This window comes from Lissotriton helveticus, chromosome 8 (assembly GCF_964261635.1).
Source record: "Lissotriton helveticus chromosome 8, aLisHel1.1, whole genome shotgun sequence".
Classification (NCBI taxonomy): Eukaryota; Metazoa; Chordata; class Amphibia; order Caudata; family Salamandridae; genus Lissotriton; species Lissotriton helveticus.
In genome coordinates this window covers 1,651,830,246-1,651,847,075 of record NC_136069.1, presented here as the reverse complement: position 1 = coordinate 1,651,847,075, position 16,830 = coordinate 1,651,830,246, and the positions used below count along the sequence as shown (strand labels likewise).

General features: G+C 47.4%; 1 protein-coding gene across 1 annotated transcript in view; it reads right to left on the bottom strand.

Moving 5' to 3' along the window:
• Positions 1-16,830, bottom strand: part of LOC144772119 (putative methyltransferase NSUN7) — a 107,373-nt gene that overhangs the window by 19,701 nt on the left and 70,842 nt on the right. The window lies entirely within an intron of this gene.

The window sequence follows — 16,830 nt, the reverse complement described above, 5'->3', positions numbered from 1 at the left end:
TGATCTCATAAAGAGTTCAGAGGTGTTGTTATTAATAAATAGATTGTTTATTTTCATAACAACTTGTGTGGTGTCCTTTCATTTGGTATTCAAGGGGTTATACTATGGTAAAACAGCTGGCTTCACATGCCAAAAGAGATTAGCCTAAAAGACTGCTTTAGTCCACGCTACTAGGATAGCTGGTCTATACAGTTGAATTTACAACCAATCACCATAAGGGTTGTTTGGACTGATACAAGGTGATCACTAGAACTAGTGAGCATCATATATCAGGCCAACTTCTCACATTGGTGTGCAGCGGTTGGGATTTGAGCTTGCTGTTGTTTTACCACGTATAATCTTGAAAATATCATTTGAAAAATCACATAGGTACCTAGGTACATATAACAAGCTTAGAAATACTCTGAGTTCTACTGAACCAGCTGTTGTAGTAGAAAGGGCCTAGCACACCCTGACTACAACTCTTAGCAAGGGATCAGTAGGTAAACCCATAGTGTAGGTAGGTGCATCACTTACACCACACTAGAAGCATGTCTACCCAGGGAGAGTCTTCAGAGACTCCCCTTGTGGTTGTTGACCCTCCACAGGTCACTTCCAGATATGCAGCCCTTAGCTTCCAGGAGATGAGACAATTGTGTACCTCCGGGAAACTAAAACAGGGTTCTAACCATACCACTCCTTTTCTGTTAGGTCTCTTAGAGACTTATGATGCTAGAAAGGCTTCTCATACAGATGGGAGCATGCCCCCCTTAGAAGGTGCCCTTGGTGATCCAGACCTCCATGACACAGTAGATGTAGAAGAGGAGGAGGAAGAAGAGGAAGTCTCTGGGGATGAGGCAGACAATGGTCCTGAGCTAGTCAGCAGACTTACTAGGGCCAACTTAGACCTACATAGGGAAGGATCGGGGGACCCCCAGTACTGACCCTAAGCAGGCCTAACATTGGAGTTAGAAGAGATAGGTCTCATTCTAGGGACTCCAATAGATCTGTGCACTCTCATGGCTCTGCTCAGAGGAGAATGACTTCCCCCCCAGAGGAGAATGACTTCCCCTCAGAGGAGAGAACATGAAGCAAGGATGAGACCAGCTAATCTGAGGATCCAGAGGGAAGAACTTGCCCTTGCCAAAGAGAAGCTTGCCTTTTCTAGAGAGCAACGGTTAAGTGGGATAGTCCCCACTGGTGGCAGCAATATCTCTAAGGATAAAGACAGGAGTTTTGATACTAGACACCTGAGTAAAATAGTGCCCCCCTTTAAACAAGGGGATGACATCCACAAATGGATGACTGCTTTGGAGAGGGCCTGCACTGTCCAGTGCATTCCCCAGAGTCAGTGTGCAGCTATATTGTGGCTCTCCTTTGAAGGTAAAGGTAGAGATAAGCTCCTCACTACTAGAGCTGAGGATGCTAACAATTACGAAGTGTTGAAGAATACACTGATTGATGGGTTTGGCTTAACAACTGAGCAGTACAGGTTGCTGTTCAGAGACACCCAGAAAATTCAGTCTCAAGATTGGGCTGACTTTGTTGATTGTGCCACTAAGGCTTTTGAAGGCTGGTTACTGGGAAGTAAAGTTACTGATTACACAGGATTGTATAATCTAATTATGAGAGAACAAATCTTAAGTAATTGTCAAAATCAGTTGTTGCATCAGCACCTTATTGACTCAGATCGGACCTCTCCCCAAGAATTGGGAAAGAAGGCAGACAGATGGGTCAGGACAAGGATCAAGCAGCAGAACCAGAACCAGGGTGGTGGCCAGAAGAAAGCAGATCCCAAGGGTAATGAGAATAAGCAAAATGACCAGAAGTCTTCAACAGGGCCCCAACAATCTAAAGAGGGTGGGTCCCAGAATTCCCAGATTTCCCAAAAGCAGAAGAATAATGGTCAGAAGAAACCATGGTGCCAATACTGCAAAAGTAATACTCACTGGTTTAGTGAGTGCACCAAGAAAGGCCCAACTCCTACCACTACTGCCCCTAAGGCATCTGCACCCCCTAGTACAGTTAGTAGTGGTAGTAATCCTCCTAAAGGCTATAGTGGGGTTAACCCTGGGAACTGAGGCGGGCTCTGACTTAGTCAGAGCACCTACTCAGGCTGATCTTGTTTGTACTGGGGACATGGATATGACCCCTACAATAAGTCCCAGTACTCTGGGCAAGTACAGGCAGACGCCTTTGATTAATAGAAAAATGGCTCAGGCCTACAGGGACACTTGTGCCAGTGTCACTATGGTGACACCAAACTTTGTGGACCCTGACCAGGTAATACTGGGATCAGACTACCTGGTGACCAATGCTAGCAATGCCACTACCTCCCATAGTATGGCACTTGTTAACTTCTCCTGGGGAGGGGTAAATGGCCTCAAAAGGGTTGTTGTTAGTTCAGACCTCCCAGTGGACTGTCTTTTGGGCAATGATTTGGAATCCTCCTTATGGTCAGATGTGGAGTATAGGACTCATGTGGAAATGTTAGGTTTGTCAGCACATGTCCTTGCTGTGACTAGGTCACAGGCCAAGAAATGCCCAGCTGAACTAGTGCTGGATCCTGGAAGAATGGACCAGACACTAAACAAGAGAAAGAGCAGTAGGGGTAAGGTTGACTCTTCCCCCCTGCCTCAGGTAGATGATCAGCTCTCTCAGGAGACTGACCCCAAGACCCCAGAAGGGACTGTCCTAGAAGAGCTTGAGCCTGAACAGGTTGAGTTTCTTGGGACAGAGGGACCTTCCAGGGCAGACTTGAGGCAGGCACAGTTAGACTGCCCATCTCTTGAACCCCTCAGACAGCAGGCTGCTGCTGAGGCTGCAGGGAATGCTACAGGTGCCCATAAGGTATATTGGGACGATGGACTCCTATACTCTGAGGCAAGAGACCCCAAGCCTGGTGCTACCAGGAGGATGGTCATCCCCTTGTCTCTTAGAGGTTTCCTTCTCACCTTAGCCCATGAAATTCCCCTTGCAGGTCACTTAGGCCAGAACAAGACTTGGGACAGGCTTGCCCCACACTTTCACTGGCCTCATATGTCTGAGGACACTAAGGACGTTTGTCGTTCATGTATCACCTGCCAAGCCAGTGGCAAGTCAGGTGGCACAACAAAGGCCCCCCCTTATACCACTACCTGTGGTGGGAGTTCCCTTTGAGAGAGTGGGGATTGACATTGTTGGACCAATGGACCCCCCAACAGCATCTGGGCACAGATTTATACTGGTGGTAGTGGATCATGCCACCAGGTATCCAGAAGCTATTCCCCTTAGAACCACTACAGCTCCTGTTGTGGCAAGGGCCCTGGTTGGAGTTTTCTCCAGAGTGGGGTTCCTTAAGGAGGTGATCTCTGACAGAGGTGCAAACTTCATGTCAGGATACTTGACTGCTATGTGGAAGGAATGTGGTGTGAATTACAAATTCACCACACCCTATCGCCCACAATGCAATGGGCTTGTTGAAAGATTCAACAAGACCCTCAAAGGGATGATAAAAGGGTTACCTGAAAAGCTTAGGCGAAGATGGGACATCCTTTTACCCTGCCTTCTGTTTGCTTACAGAGAGGTCCCACAGAAGGGGGTTGGTTACAGCCCTTTTGAGCTTTTGTTTGGACATCCTGTAAGATGGGACATCCTTTTACCCTGCCTTCTGTTTGCTTACAGAGAGGTCCCACAGAAGGGGGTTGGTTACAGCCCTTTTGAGCTTTTGTTTGGACATCCTGTAAGAGGACCCCTATGTCTTGTGAAGGAAGGATGGGAGTTACCTCTCAAAAAGCCTAAACTTGACATAGTGGACTATGTACTTGGTCTCCGCTCCAGGATGGCAGAGTACATGGAGAAGGCATGTAAAAACCTGGAGGCCAGCCAAGAACTTCAAAAAGCTTGGCATGACCAAAAGGCTGTCCTAACTGTTTACCATGCAGGACAGAAGGTGTGGGTGTTGGAGCCAGTGGCCCCAGCAGCTCTCCAAGACAAATGGTCTGGACCCCACATCATCATTGAACAAAAGGGAGAAGTCACCTACTTGGTGGACATGGGAACTCCCAGGAGCCCTCACAGAGTACTTCATGTGAATAGGCTCAAAGCATTTGTTGACAGGGAGGACATGGGCTTGCTCATGGCCACAGATGAGGGACAGGAGGAAGAGAGTGACCCTCTTCCAGACCTGCTCACTCAGAACCCTGATGATGGGTCAGTAGATGGTGTGGTATTTTCTGACAGCCTCACTGAGCATCAACAAAAGGATTGTAAGCAAGTCCTTCAATCCTTCAGACAAATGTTTCCTCTGACACACAGTCAGACAAACTGGTGCACACATGAGGTGGACACTGGAGACAGTCTGCCATTAAAGAGTAAAATCTACAGGCAACCTGACCACGTCAGGGACTGCATAAAAACTGAAGTACAAAAGATGTTGGAATTGGGAGTCATTGAACCCTCAGAGAGCCCTTGGGCTAGTCCTGTAGTTCTAGTGCCTAAACCTCACACCCAGGATGGTAAGAGAGAGATGAGGTTTTGCGTAGACTACAGGGGTCTCAATGCTGTCACTAAGACAGATGCCCATCCAATACCTAGGGCAGATGAACTGATAGATAAGTTGGCTTCTGCAACTTTCTTAAGTACATTTGACCTAACAGATGGTTATTGGCAAATCAGGTTAGCTGAGGATGCCAAGGCCAAGACAGCATTTTCTACCCCAGGAGGTCATTACCAATTTGTGGTGATGCCCTTTGGTTTGAAAAATGCACCTGCCACTTTTCAAAGGTTGGTGAACCAAGTTCTCAGTTGGTTGGATGACTTCTGTGCAGCATATCTAGATGATATTGCTGTCTTTAGCTCCACCTGGGAGGATCACCTGATCCACCTGAGGAAAGTTTTAGAGGCCCTGCAAAAGGCAGGCCTCACTATCAAGGCTACTAAGTGCCAGATAGGGCAGAGTCAAGTTGTATACTTGGGCCACCTCGTAGGTGGAGGCCAAGTTCAACCTCTGGAGAGCAAGATACAGGCCATAAAGGACTGGGCTCCTCCAACCACCCAGACACAGGTCAGAGCTTTCTTGGGCCTGTCTGGTTATTACAGGAAATTTGTCAGAAATTATGGGTCCATTGTGACACCACTTAATGACCTGACAAGTAAGAAAATGCCAAAGAAAGTTCAGTGGACAGTTAGCTGTCAGAAGGCATTCGATGACCTAAAGCAGGCCATGTGCACTGCACCTATTCTCAAGAGTCCAGACTACTCCAAACTTTTCATTGTCCAAACAGATGCTTCTGAGTTCGGTGTGGGAGCTGTTCTATCTCAGCTGAAGATTGATGGTCATGACCAGCCCATTGCTTTTATAAGTAGAAGGCTGACCCCTAGAGAGAAACATTGGTCATCTATTGAGAGGGAGGCCTTTGCTGTGGTTTGGGCCCTGAAGAAGTTGAGGCCATACTTGTTTGGTACTCACTTCAAGATTCAGACCGACCATAAGCCCCTCTTATGGCTAAATCAAATGAAGGGTGAAAACCCCAAACTTCTTAGGTGGTCCATTTCCCTACAGGGGATGAACTTTACAGTCGAGCACCGCCCAGGGACTGACCATGGTAATGCAGATGGTCTCTCCAGGTACTTCCACTTAGAGCAAGAAGACTCACCTGGTCAAGGTTAGTTTAATGTCCCTAAGTTTGGGGGGGGGTTATGTAGGAGAGTGGGGTCTGCAATCCCATGGCCACCCCAGATTTTTGCTTTTTGCTTCACTGGTTTACGACTTTCCCTGGCTGTGGGCCTGCTAATCAGACCCACAGCCTAGCTGTTCTCTCTCTAAATTGACAAGCATGTACATTAGGTGCATTTACCAATTGGTACTGGGCCACCTTGTCAGTCCCTGTACAGTATACCTTAGGTATCCAGGGCATAGGTGTACCCAGGGCCTACCAGGGGCTGAAGCATGTATTTTGCCACCCCTGGCTGGCCATCTAAATCTGACACAACTGGCTGCACGACAGCTGGGGCAAGGTGGTGTAATCACCCTTTGCTTTAGATATAGTTCCCTATATCTAAACCTAAAATGGACACATACATTCCTATCAGTCACTCCTATGGCAGGCCTTATCAATCCTGAAGGCAGAGTGCATGGAATTATGTGAGATGGTGCTCTGGCATGAGCTGAGCCCGTTTGCAGCTTGCGGAACCAAGTCCTAATAGCTGTTCCATGATAACGCTATACCATATACTCTTAAGTGCATTATAAACCTCACGGTTAAATGCTAACTCTGGTATAACATTATCAAAACATGTCGAGTAAGGTGTCATACGATTTGGAATACTACCCCCTCGCCAATTCTGGCGACGGGGGTAGCATTCCACCCTTCTAGAGGGACACGACATGAATGTAACTATAAACCCCGGTTAAAGTTAACTCGAGCCTCAGCATCACAAAATGGATGCTGCCACCACAGACACAAGTCTGACCTCCTGCTGCTGGGAGTCCTTCCTGTGAGGGTGGCTTGGACAAAGGGTTTCCTGCCTTGGGAGGTGCTAGCACCACCCCAGACAGGATTTTGTGTATTAGGTAGGGCCCGGCTGAAAGGAATGAGACATGCCTGGGGCACACAAGGTGCCCTGTGCATACACCGGTTCCAACCAGTTGCTGGAGCACTCCAGCCCCAGCTCTGGCGGGAAACTGGACAAAGGATAGGGTGTGTAACCACCCCCCTTCCTGGTCCCAGGGGAGGGACCTAGTCGTAGTGCAGCCCCCTTTAGCTGGATAAAGGTAGGAGCTGGTCCCATTCCAAATTAGATTACTCTTGACAACTTCCACGAAGAACTCTTCACCTTCGACCTCCTGATCATCAGAAGAATGAAGAATCTCCCCTATGGTCAGGGAGTGACCATCCTGCTTCGCAGGCACCATCAAGCTTCTGTGCGGTTTGCTGCAAAGTCCTTCCTTCCAGGAATCCGACGACCCAGCTCGACAAGACCCGGACCTCCAGACCTCACTGACCTCTACCCACATCCACAGCACAGCTGAGACCCGTGGGTGCGACGAGCAACGTGGAGACGGCCATCTTGAAGAAACCTGCACAGCGCTTCCAGCACGACCCCCGAGTGACCCTCGTGTAAGTGCATCAGGGTTTGAGAAGCCCTACACCGACGCAGCTCCTGCACCAAAGACCAGCCCCCCCAGCATCCACGTGATCTGCGTGGGGCCCTTTTGCCTGGTTGCTGCTTGTCCTGTTGTCTGGTCACTTGCCGGCTGGCTAGTGACCTCTGAGATGACGACCCAAAGAATTCGACTCTGCTAGTCTGGTCCCCCAGACTGGCCCTTGCTTCCTTGTAAAGGAGAAGCACCCCGGACCCTCCTGATCCACACAAGACGCCATCTTTGTTCCACCGCGTGGCTTGCATTAGCCAAGGCCTGTTGTCCAGATCGACGATCCGACACCGTCAACAGCAGCAGACTAAGTGGGACAGCTCGTGCCTCCAGCCTGGTCGTGAAGAGCAGCTCCTGGTCCTCGCAGCTACAGAGAGAAGCGACCCCTCCTTCACCTGAACTCGGCGACAGCTCCTGGTTCCCTCCTGGTTCCAGCACCGTCACTGGCTAGTGACCAAGACTCTGTCCCCTTCCTTTTCAAGACTTCCATCTTCCTAGTTCCATCCTTGGAACCACCGCACTCCTCCATCTGGCTGCCTGCCAGCAACTTCTTGTTTCAGGCATCACCGGGATCAACGCAGCAAACCCGACACTACTTCAGCCCTATGCACCCGCAGCCTGTGGGTTAGGTAACTAAAGCTTCTAGGTACTGAAGTCTGTGTACACTATCCTAGTGTTCAGGTCCACTGTTGTTTTCCCTCCATCCAGCCGGGTTCGTCCGGAATCCGTAACTTTGTAAACTGTTGCATCCATAGACGTTGGTACGCATCCCGCGTGAGAGTTTCCACTCTGCATGTGAGTCCCGTGGGCCTCCTGCTCCATACTTACCTAGTTCGTAGCGTAGTCCCAGCGATCCTCCAGCCTCTGGATCTCCTTACAGTACTTTCTTTCCTCGCATTCCATTGTTTTGAGTATATGGTTTGTCGTGCCCCTAAGGCACACGTGTAAATATTGTGCGAACTCGTATTTCCTTTTTAGTATTGTCATGTGCTTAGCCCTCTGATCTCATAAAGAGTTCAGAGGTGTTGTTATTAATAAATAGATTGTTTATTTTCATAACAACTTGTGTGGTGTCCTTTCATTTGGTATTCAAGGGGTTATGCTATGGTAAAACAGCTGGCTTCACATGCCAAAAGAGATTAGCCCAAAAGACTGCTTTTGTCCACGCTACTAGGATAGCTGGTCTATACGGTTGACTTTACAACCAATCACCATAAGGGTTGTTTGGACTGATACAAGGTGATCACTAGAACTAGTGAGCATCATATATCAGGCAAACTTCTCACAGGAATGACCGAGCAATCTAGCATCTTTGGGCATAGCTTGCTCTTTCCTACTCCCACCTTGATGTCAGCGGCCCCTATTTGTTTTGCTAGTACCAGTCTTTCTTTCTCCAATACTCTGCCTTTCTCTATTTTACCCTTTGAGTCTCCTACTGAGCTCAATCTTACTCCTTCTCCCTTTTCCTTCTTCTGCTGAATTAACCTAGTGCCCAGATCAAACTGTCCTGCTTTTTCTGTATTATATCCTTCCCATCAAGGGAGTCTGGTTCCAGGTGCTTAAGCCCCAACACTTAAGCCTCTTCTAAACAAGAAAAGCATGAAGTGGGCAGTAGCTGTGAGGCCCCTTTCATCAGTGAACTCTGTAGTAGTGCCAGCTCCAGGGTCACAACTATCCTTCCTTTCAGGTCAGGGGCTCAAGGTAGGAGCTATGAGCTAGTACTTGTTCTTCCCAGAACAGACATCTCCCTAAGCTCAGCTTCTACCCACAGCTCATCTACCATTTTGAGAGTAGCATGTGTAAATGTTTGACTTATTACTGTTGTTGGGTACAGGTTGAGATTGGAGTTTAGTAATAAGAGCTGCATGACCACCACCACCACTGTTAGGCCTGTTCTTGAGGCCCTAGGGGAATCAGTGGTCACTCACGTTACTGGTACAAGTTAATGTTTATCACTGCTATCTTGGGGCCACTGCACTTGGTCATTTAACCCTTTCACTGCGGCGGCTATTCCGCCGCAGTGCTAAGGGGCGGGGGGGGGCCGCGCGGAGCTCCCGCGCTGGTGACTGAACTGCTCAGTCACGCCCCTCGGGTGAGCTGTGCTTGTGACGGAACGGTTCCGTCACGATCCCGCCCGCTCAATAGAACGCCGGGCCATGACGGAACCGTTCCGTCACCAGCACAGCCCACCCGAGGGGCGTGACGGAACGGTTCCGTCACAAGCGTGGGAGGGGTTAATTGGAGTGCAACAGTGTTGAGAAATCAACAGTAAATTTAGCGTTATTAACAAGGTCCCTTCTGTTTCTACTTTAATTGGTGTGTGTGCAATGAGCTCCACTGCACACATGATCATTTCAAAAGCCCCACTGAATGTCAGATTTTGCCTTCTGTTTTTATATGGTCTGGCTTGACAACACAGCTGTTGCCAGACAATTTTGTGAGCATCATTAGAGAGGGACTTTGGCTCTGCCCACATGTTGGGAGCCAGGAGTATATGCTTTGATTGGGCAGATGTTATGTACTTCCTTAAAAGAAAATTGCTTGCTGTCTACTACAGATGTGATCCTTTTATTCATCCAGCTGGCTGAGGTTGAACGTTCAGGGACACTCACATGATCTTGTAATGCTGTAAAAGTGTCTTAGATAACTAGATAATGTATTATGTTGTCTTTCTCCAGCAACAGCACAGGTGGGATGAAGGCAGTCATGAACCTACATGGATGTTTGGGTCTGGCTAAACAGTGTTACTGTCACCGAACTTTTTAACCTGTACCAATATTATTCTGCAGTTCTTTGCTTCCATACATATACATGTCCATTTCCATGCTATCTATTAGTAACACTTCACATTACCAAACAACATTCATTTAAAGCCAGACCTGTTGGCATTGTCAATGCTTGTTGTAATCAAGCAATTTTCCCCGTACTACCCCAATGTTTTTGTGTGCTCATGATATTTAACAATTCACAAAACAGATGTGAGAAAATAGTATGATGTTTGCAGCCTAGAATGGTCGACTTGGCTGGTAAAATGTTCGAAGACCACTGTCTAAAACTGAAACAAGCAAGATATGACGTCAAGAAGTGTAATGCTACAGGTTTTGCTATGCAGTTATTCTTTCCATATTGTATTTCACGCTTATGATCAACAATTTGTCTTAACACAAAGCGCTATAGGATCAGAATCAAGTTTAATAGGTTATCGCACCAGGAAAGTGCTGTGAGCTTGCAAAACACAAGTCAGAGTAACGAGAAGAGAGAAATTATGTTAGAGAAAATATCATGATTGGCTTACTGTAACCTGTTCAACAAGCATTAGAAATGCAATCGGGCTCGGATTTATTTGAGTTTGAGCTAATGGCATTGTAAATGCCAATGTATTGTTGCTATGTGTTATGGAGTGTGTTCATGTGGTGTGTACTGCCAGTGATCTCCTTGTGAGTGTGAGAATATTGCACCGTTACTGCCTGTGTTGTCCTTTTTGTGAGAGTGAGAAGCTTGCACCTCTGCTGCCTGTGGTCTCCTTGTGAGTGTAAGAAGCTTGCACCTCTGCTGCCTGTGATGTCCTTCTTGTGAGTGTAAGAAGCTTGCACTGCTGCTGCCTGTGATGTCGTTCTTGTGAGTGTGAGAAGCTTGCACAGCTGCTGCCTGTGAGTATGAGAAGATTGCATTGTGCATCTCTGTGCTGTGCCTGTTCTTTATAAGGGACTCTTGCTCTGTTGCTGCTGCTGCCTTGGCACAGTACCTGCTGTGAGTGTGTGAGGGAAGCTTGCACCGCTGCTGCTTGTGATGTCCTTCTTGTGAGTGGGAGAAGCTTGCACCTCAGCTGCCTGTGGTCTCCTTGTGAGTGTAAGAAGCTTGCACTGCTGTTGCCTGTGATGTCGTTCTTGTGAGTGTGAGAAGCTTGCACCGCTGCTGCTTGTGATGTCCTTCTTGTGAGTGGGAGAAGCTTGCACCTCAGCTGCCTGTGGTCTCCTTGTGAGTGTGAGAAGCTTGCACCGCTGCTGTTTGTGATGTCCTTCTTGTGAGTGTGAGAAGCTTCCACCGATGCTGTTTGTGATGTCCTTCTTGTGAGTGGGAGAAGCTTGCAACTCAGCTGCCTGTGGTCTCTTTGTGAGTGTAAGAAGCTTGCACAGCTGCTGCCTGTGATGTCCTACTCACTACTCTACTCTACTCACTACTCACTACTCTGCACTCACTACTCACTACTCTGCACTCACTACTCACTACTCTACTCACTACTCTACTCACTACTCTACTCACTACTCACTACTCTACTCACTACTCTGCACTCACTACTCTGCACTCACTACTCTACTCACTACTCTACTCACTACTCTACTCACTACTCACTACTCTGCACTCACTACTCACTACTCACTACTCTGCACTCACTACTCACTACTCTACTCACTACTCTACTCACTACTCACTACTCTGCACTCACTACTCACTACTCTACTCACTACTCTACTCACTACTCTGCACTCACTACTCACTACTCTACTCACTACTCTACTCACTACTCTACTCACTACTCTACTCACTACTCTACTCACTACTCACTACTCTGCACTCACTACTCACTACTCTGCACTCACTACTCTACTCACTACTCACTACTCTGCACTCACTACTCACTACTCTACTCACTACTCACTACTCTGCACTCACTACTCACTACTCTGCACTCACTACTCACTACTCTACTCACTACTCTACTCACTACTCACTACTCTACTCACTACTCACTACTCTACTCACTACTCTGCACTAACTACTCACTACTCTACTCACTACTCTGCACTCACTACTCACTACTCTGCACTCACTACTCACTACTCTGCACTCACTACTCACTACTCACTACTCACTGCTCTACTCACTACTCTACTCACTACTCTACTCACTACTCTAGTCACTACTCTGCACTCACTACTCTACTCACTACTCTACTCACTACTCTACTCACTACTCTACTCACTACTCCCTACTCTACTCACTACTCACTACTCTACTCACTACTCTGCACTAACTACTCACTACTCTACTCACTACTCTACTCACTACTCTGCACTCACTACTCACTACTCTGCACTCACTACTCCCTACTCACTACTCTACTCACTACTCTACTCACTACTCTGCACTCACTACTCACTACTCTACTCACTACTCTACTCACTACTCTACTCACTACTCTACTCACTACTCACTACTCTGCACTCACTACTCTGCACTCACTACTCACTACTCTGCACTCACTACTCACTACTCACTACTCACTACTCCACTCACTACTCTGCACTAACTACTCACTACTCTACTCACTACTCTACTCACTACTCTGCACTCACTACTCACTACTCTGCACTCACTACTCTACTCACTACTCACTACTCTGCACTCACTACTCACTACTCTGCACTCACTACTCACTACTCTACTCACTACTCTACTCACTACTCTACTCACTACTCTGCACTCACTACTCACTACTCTGCACTCACTACTCACTACTCTACTCACTACTCTACTCACTACTCACTACTCTACTCACTACTCTACTCACTACTCTACTCACTACTCTACTCACTACTCTGCACTCACTACTCACTACTCTACTCACTACTATACTCACTACTCACTACTCTGCACTCACTACTCACTACTCTGCACTCACTACTCTACTCACTACTCTGCACTCACTACTCACTACTCTGCACTCACTACTCACTACTCTACTCACTACTCTGCACTAACTACTCACTACTCTACTCACTACTCTGCACTCACTACTCACTACTCTGCACTCACTACTCACTACTCTACTCACTACTCTGCACTCACTACTCACTACTCTACTCACTACTCTACTCACTACTCTACTCACTACTCACTACTCTGCACTCACTACTCACTACTCTACTCACTACTCTACTCACTACTCTACTCACTACTCTACTCACTACTCTGCACTCACTACTCACTACTCTGCACTCACTACTCACTACTCTGCACTCACTACTCACTACTCTACTCACTACTCTACTCACTACTCTACTCACTACTCTACTCACTACTCTGCACTCACTACTCACTACTCTACTCACTGCTCTACTCACTGCTCTACTCACTGCTCTACTCACTACTCTACTCACTACTCTACTCACTACTCACTACTCTACTCACTACTCACTACTCACTACTCTGCACTCACTACTCACTACTCTACTCACTGCTCACTACTCTACTCACTACTCTACTCACTACTCTACTCACTACTCACTACTCTACTCACTACTCACTACTCTACTCACTACTCTACTCACTACTCTACTCACTACTCACTACTCTGCACTCACTACTCACTACTCTACTCACTACTCACTACTCTGCACTCACTACTCACTACTCTACTCACTACTCTACTCACTACTCTACTCACTACTCTGCACTAAGCACTCACTACTCACTACTCTACTCACTACTCTGCACTCACTACTCACTACTCTGCACTCACTACTCACTACTCTACTCACTACTCACTACTCTACTCACTACTCTGCACTAACTACTCACTACTCTACTCACTACTCTGCACTCACTACTCACTACTCTGCACTCACTACTCTACTCACTACTCACTACTCTGCACTCACTACTCACTACTCTACTCACTACTCACTACTCTGCACTCACTACTCACTACTCTACTCACTACTCACTACTCTGCACTCACTACTCACTACTCTACTCACTACTCACTACTCACTACTCTACTCACTACTCTACTCACTACTCTGCACTAACTACTCACTACTCTGCACTCACTACTCTGCACTCACTACTCACTACTCACTACTCTACTCACTACTCTACTCACTACTCTGCACTCACTACTCACTACTCTGCACTCACTACTCTGCACTCACTACTCACTACTCTACTCACTACTCTACTCACTACTCACTACTCACTACTCTACTCACTACTCTACTCACTACTCTACTCACTACTCTACTCACTACTCTACTCACTACTCACTACTCTGCACTAACTACTCACTACTCTGCACTCACTACTCTGCACTCACTACTCACTACTCACTACTCTACTCACTACTCTGCACTCACTACTCACTACTCTGCACTCACTACTCTGCACTCACTACTCACTACTCTACTCACTACTCACTACTCACTACTCTACTCACTACTCTACTCACTACTCTGCACTCACTACTCACTACTCTACTCACTACTCACTACTCTACGCACTACTCACTACTCTGCACTCACTACTCTACTCACTACTCACTACTCTGCACTCACTACTCTACTCACTACTCTACTCACTACTCACTACTCACTACTCTACTCACTACTCACTACTCACTACTCACTACTCTACTCACTACTCTACTCACTACTCTACTCACTACTCTACTCACTACTCACTACTCTACTCACTACTCTACTCACTACTCTGCACTCACTACTCACTACTCTACTCACTACTCTACTCACTACTCTGCACTCACTACTCACTACTCACTACTCTACTCACTACTCTACTCACTACTCTGCACTCACTACTCACTACTCTGCACTCACTACTCTGCACTCACTACTCACTACTCTACTCACTACTCACTACTCACTACTCTACTCACTACTCTACTCACTACTCTGCACTCACTACTCACTACTCTACTCACTACTCACTACTCTACGCACTACTCACTACTCTGCACTCACTACTCTACTCACTACTCACTACTCTGCACTCACTACTCTACTCACTACTCTACTCACTACTCACTACTCACTACTCTACTCACTACTCACTACTCACTACTCACTACTCTACTCACTACTCTACTCACTACTCTACTCACTACTCTACTCACTACTCTACTCACTACTCACTACTCTACTCACTACTCTATACTCTACTCACTACTCTACTCACTACTCTACTCACTACTCTACTCACTACTCACTACTCACTACTCTACTCACTACTCTACTCACTACTCACTACTCTACTCACTACTCACTACTCTACTCACTACTCAACTCACTACTCACTACTCACTACTCACTACTCACTACTCTACTCACTACTCACTACTCTACTCACTACTCACTACTCTACTCACTACTCACTACTCACTACTCTACTCACTACTCTACTCACTACTCACTACTCTACTCACTACTCACTACTCTACTCACTACTCTACTCACTACTCTACTCACTACTCTACTCACTACTCTACTCACTACTCACTTCTCCTCTCCCTACTCTGCCCTCCCTACTCTGCCCTCCCTACTCTGCCCTCCCTACTCAGCCCTCCCTACTCTGCCCTCCCTACTCTGCCCTCCCTACTCTGCCCTCCCTACTCTGCCCTCCCTACTCTGCCCTCACTACTCTGCCCTCCCTACTCTGCCCTCCCTACTCTGCCCTCACTACTCGGCCCTCTGCCCTCACTACTCTGCCCCCACTACTCTGCCCCCACTACTCTGCCCTCCCTACTCTGCACTCCCTACTCTGCACTCCCTACTCTGCACTCCCTACTCTGCACTCCCTACTCTGCCCTCACTACTCTGCCCTCACTACTCTGCCCTCACTACTCTGCCCTCACTACTCTGCCCTCACTACTCTGCCCTCACTACTCTGCCCTCCCTACTCTGCCCTCCCTACTCTGCCTGAAGCAAGTCTCTAATGATAGGACACTGAATGATAGTACAATGAGTGATCCGGTACAACGGCAGTAGGAATCTGGTAACCGGACTGTGAGAGTAAATGTGAGGCTCCCAGTGAGAGGAAAGCGAGGTGGAGTGTTTTTTTATGAAAGGGTGGAGAGAGTGAGTCATGATGACGAGACAGGGAGCGAGTGAGGAATCTGGCAATAGCTGGGAAGATGCAAGGGATCTGGTAAGAGGACAACGAGAGCTACTGCAAGGGGTCTGTTATGAGGGCAGTAAATTAAAGTGATCTTCTATTTTGACATTAAAAGTTTGAGTTCGGGTGAGTGGGCACGAGTGCTTATCAAAGCACTTTGTTTGTTTTTTTACTTTCAGCTGTGCTGCATAGCAGCCAGGCTGCTGTACAACATGGCTAAACATATCCCTGACAAAACCAACAGATTTTGTATAGGAGAGTCCTATTTGCTTTGCCAATGCTTGTTTAGCCTACCTCAGTCAAAGAGCAGGCGCGGGTTTGCCGGCGCGCACACAGATCGAAAGGGAAAAGAAACACATCAGTGCACACGCTCCCAGCACCATCTGCCTTCAATTACCGGCACCTCGGACAGCTGGTAATTGAGGATTTATGTATTCTTCTGCGCGTGTCCGAACACTTTATGCAGGAAGTGGACATTGCAAAAATTCCAAAGCCCTATGGCGTGCTGCCTTACTTAAACACAGCCTTGGGTGGACCAATTACCATTCACATGGCAGAATACCACACGCAAAAACCGCGCGCTTTCTGGAATGCGGCAGCCCACAGCCCTTTCTGAACTTTTTTTTTTTTATAACATTAGAGCTCAGAAGCCCCGCCCCACTTCGTGTGACGTAGGCCCGAGCCCTAAAAAGCCAGGTCCTTTGGGGTCTTGACGTATTCCTGTTGTACATCTTTTTTTCGGATGTTGCTGACAGCCAGTTCCAAGGATTGATAAGTGTGGACCTCTAAGGTGGCTGGCATGATCC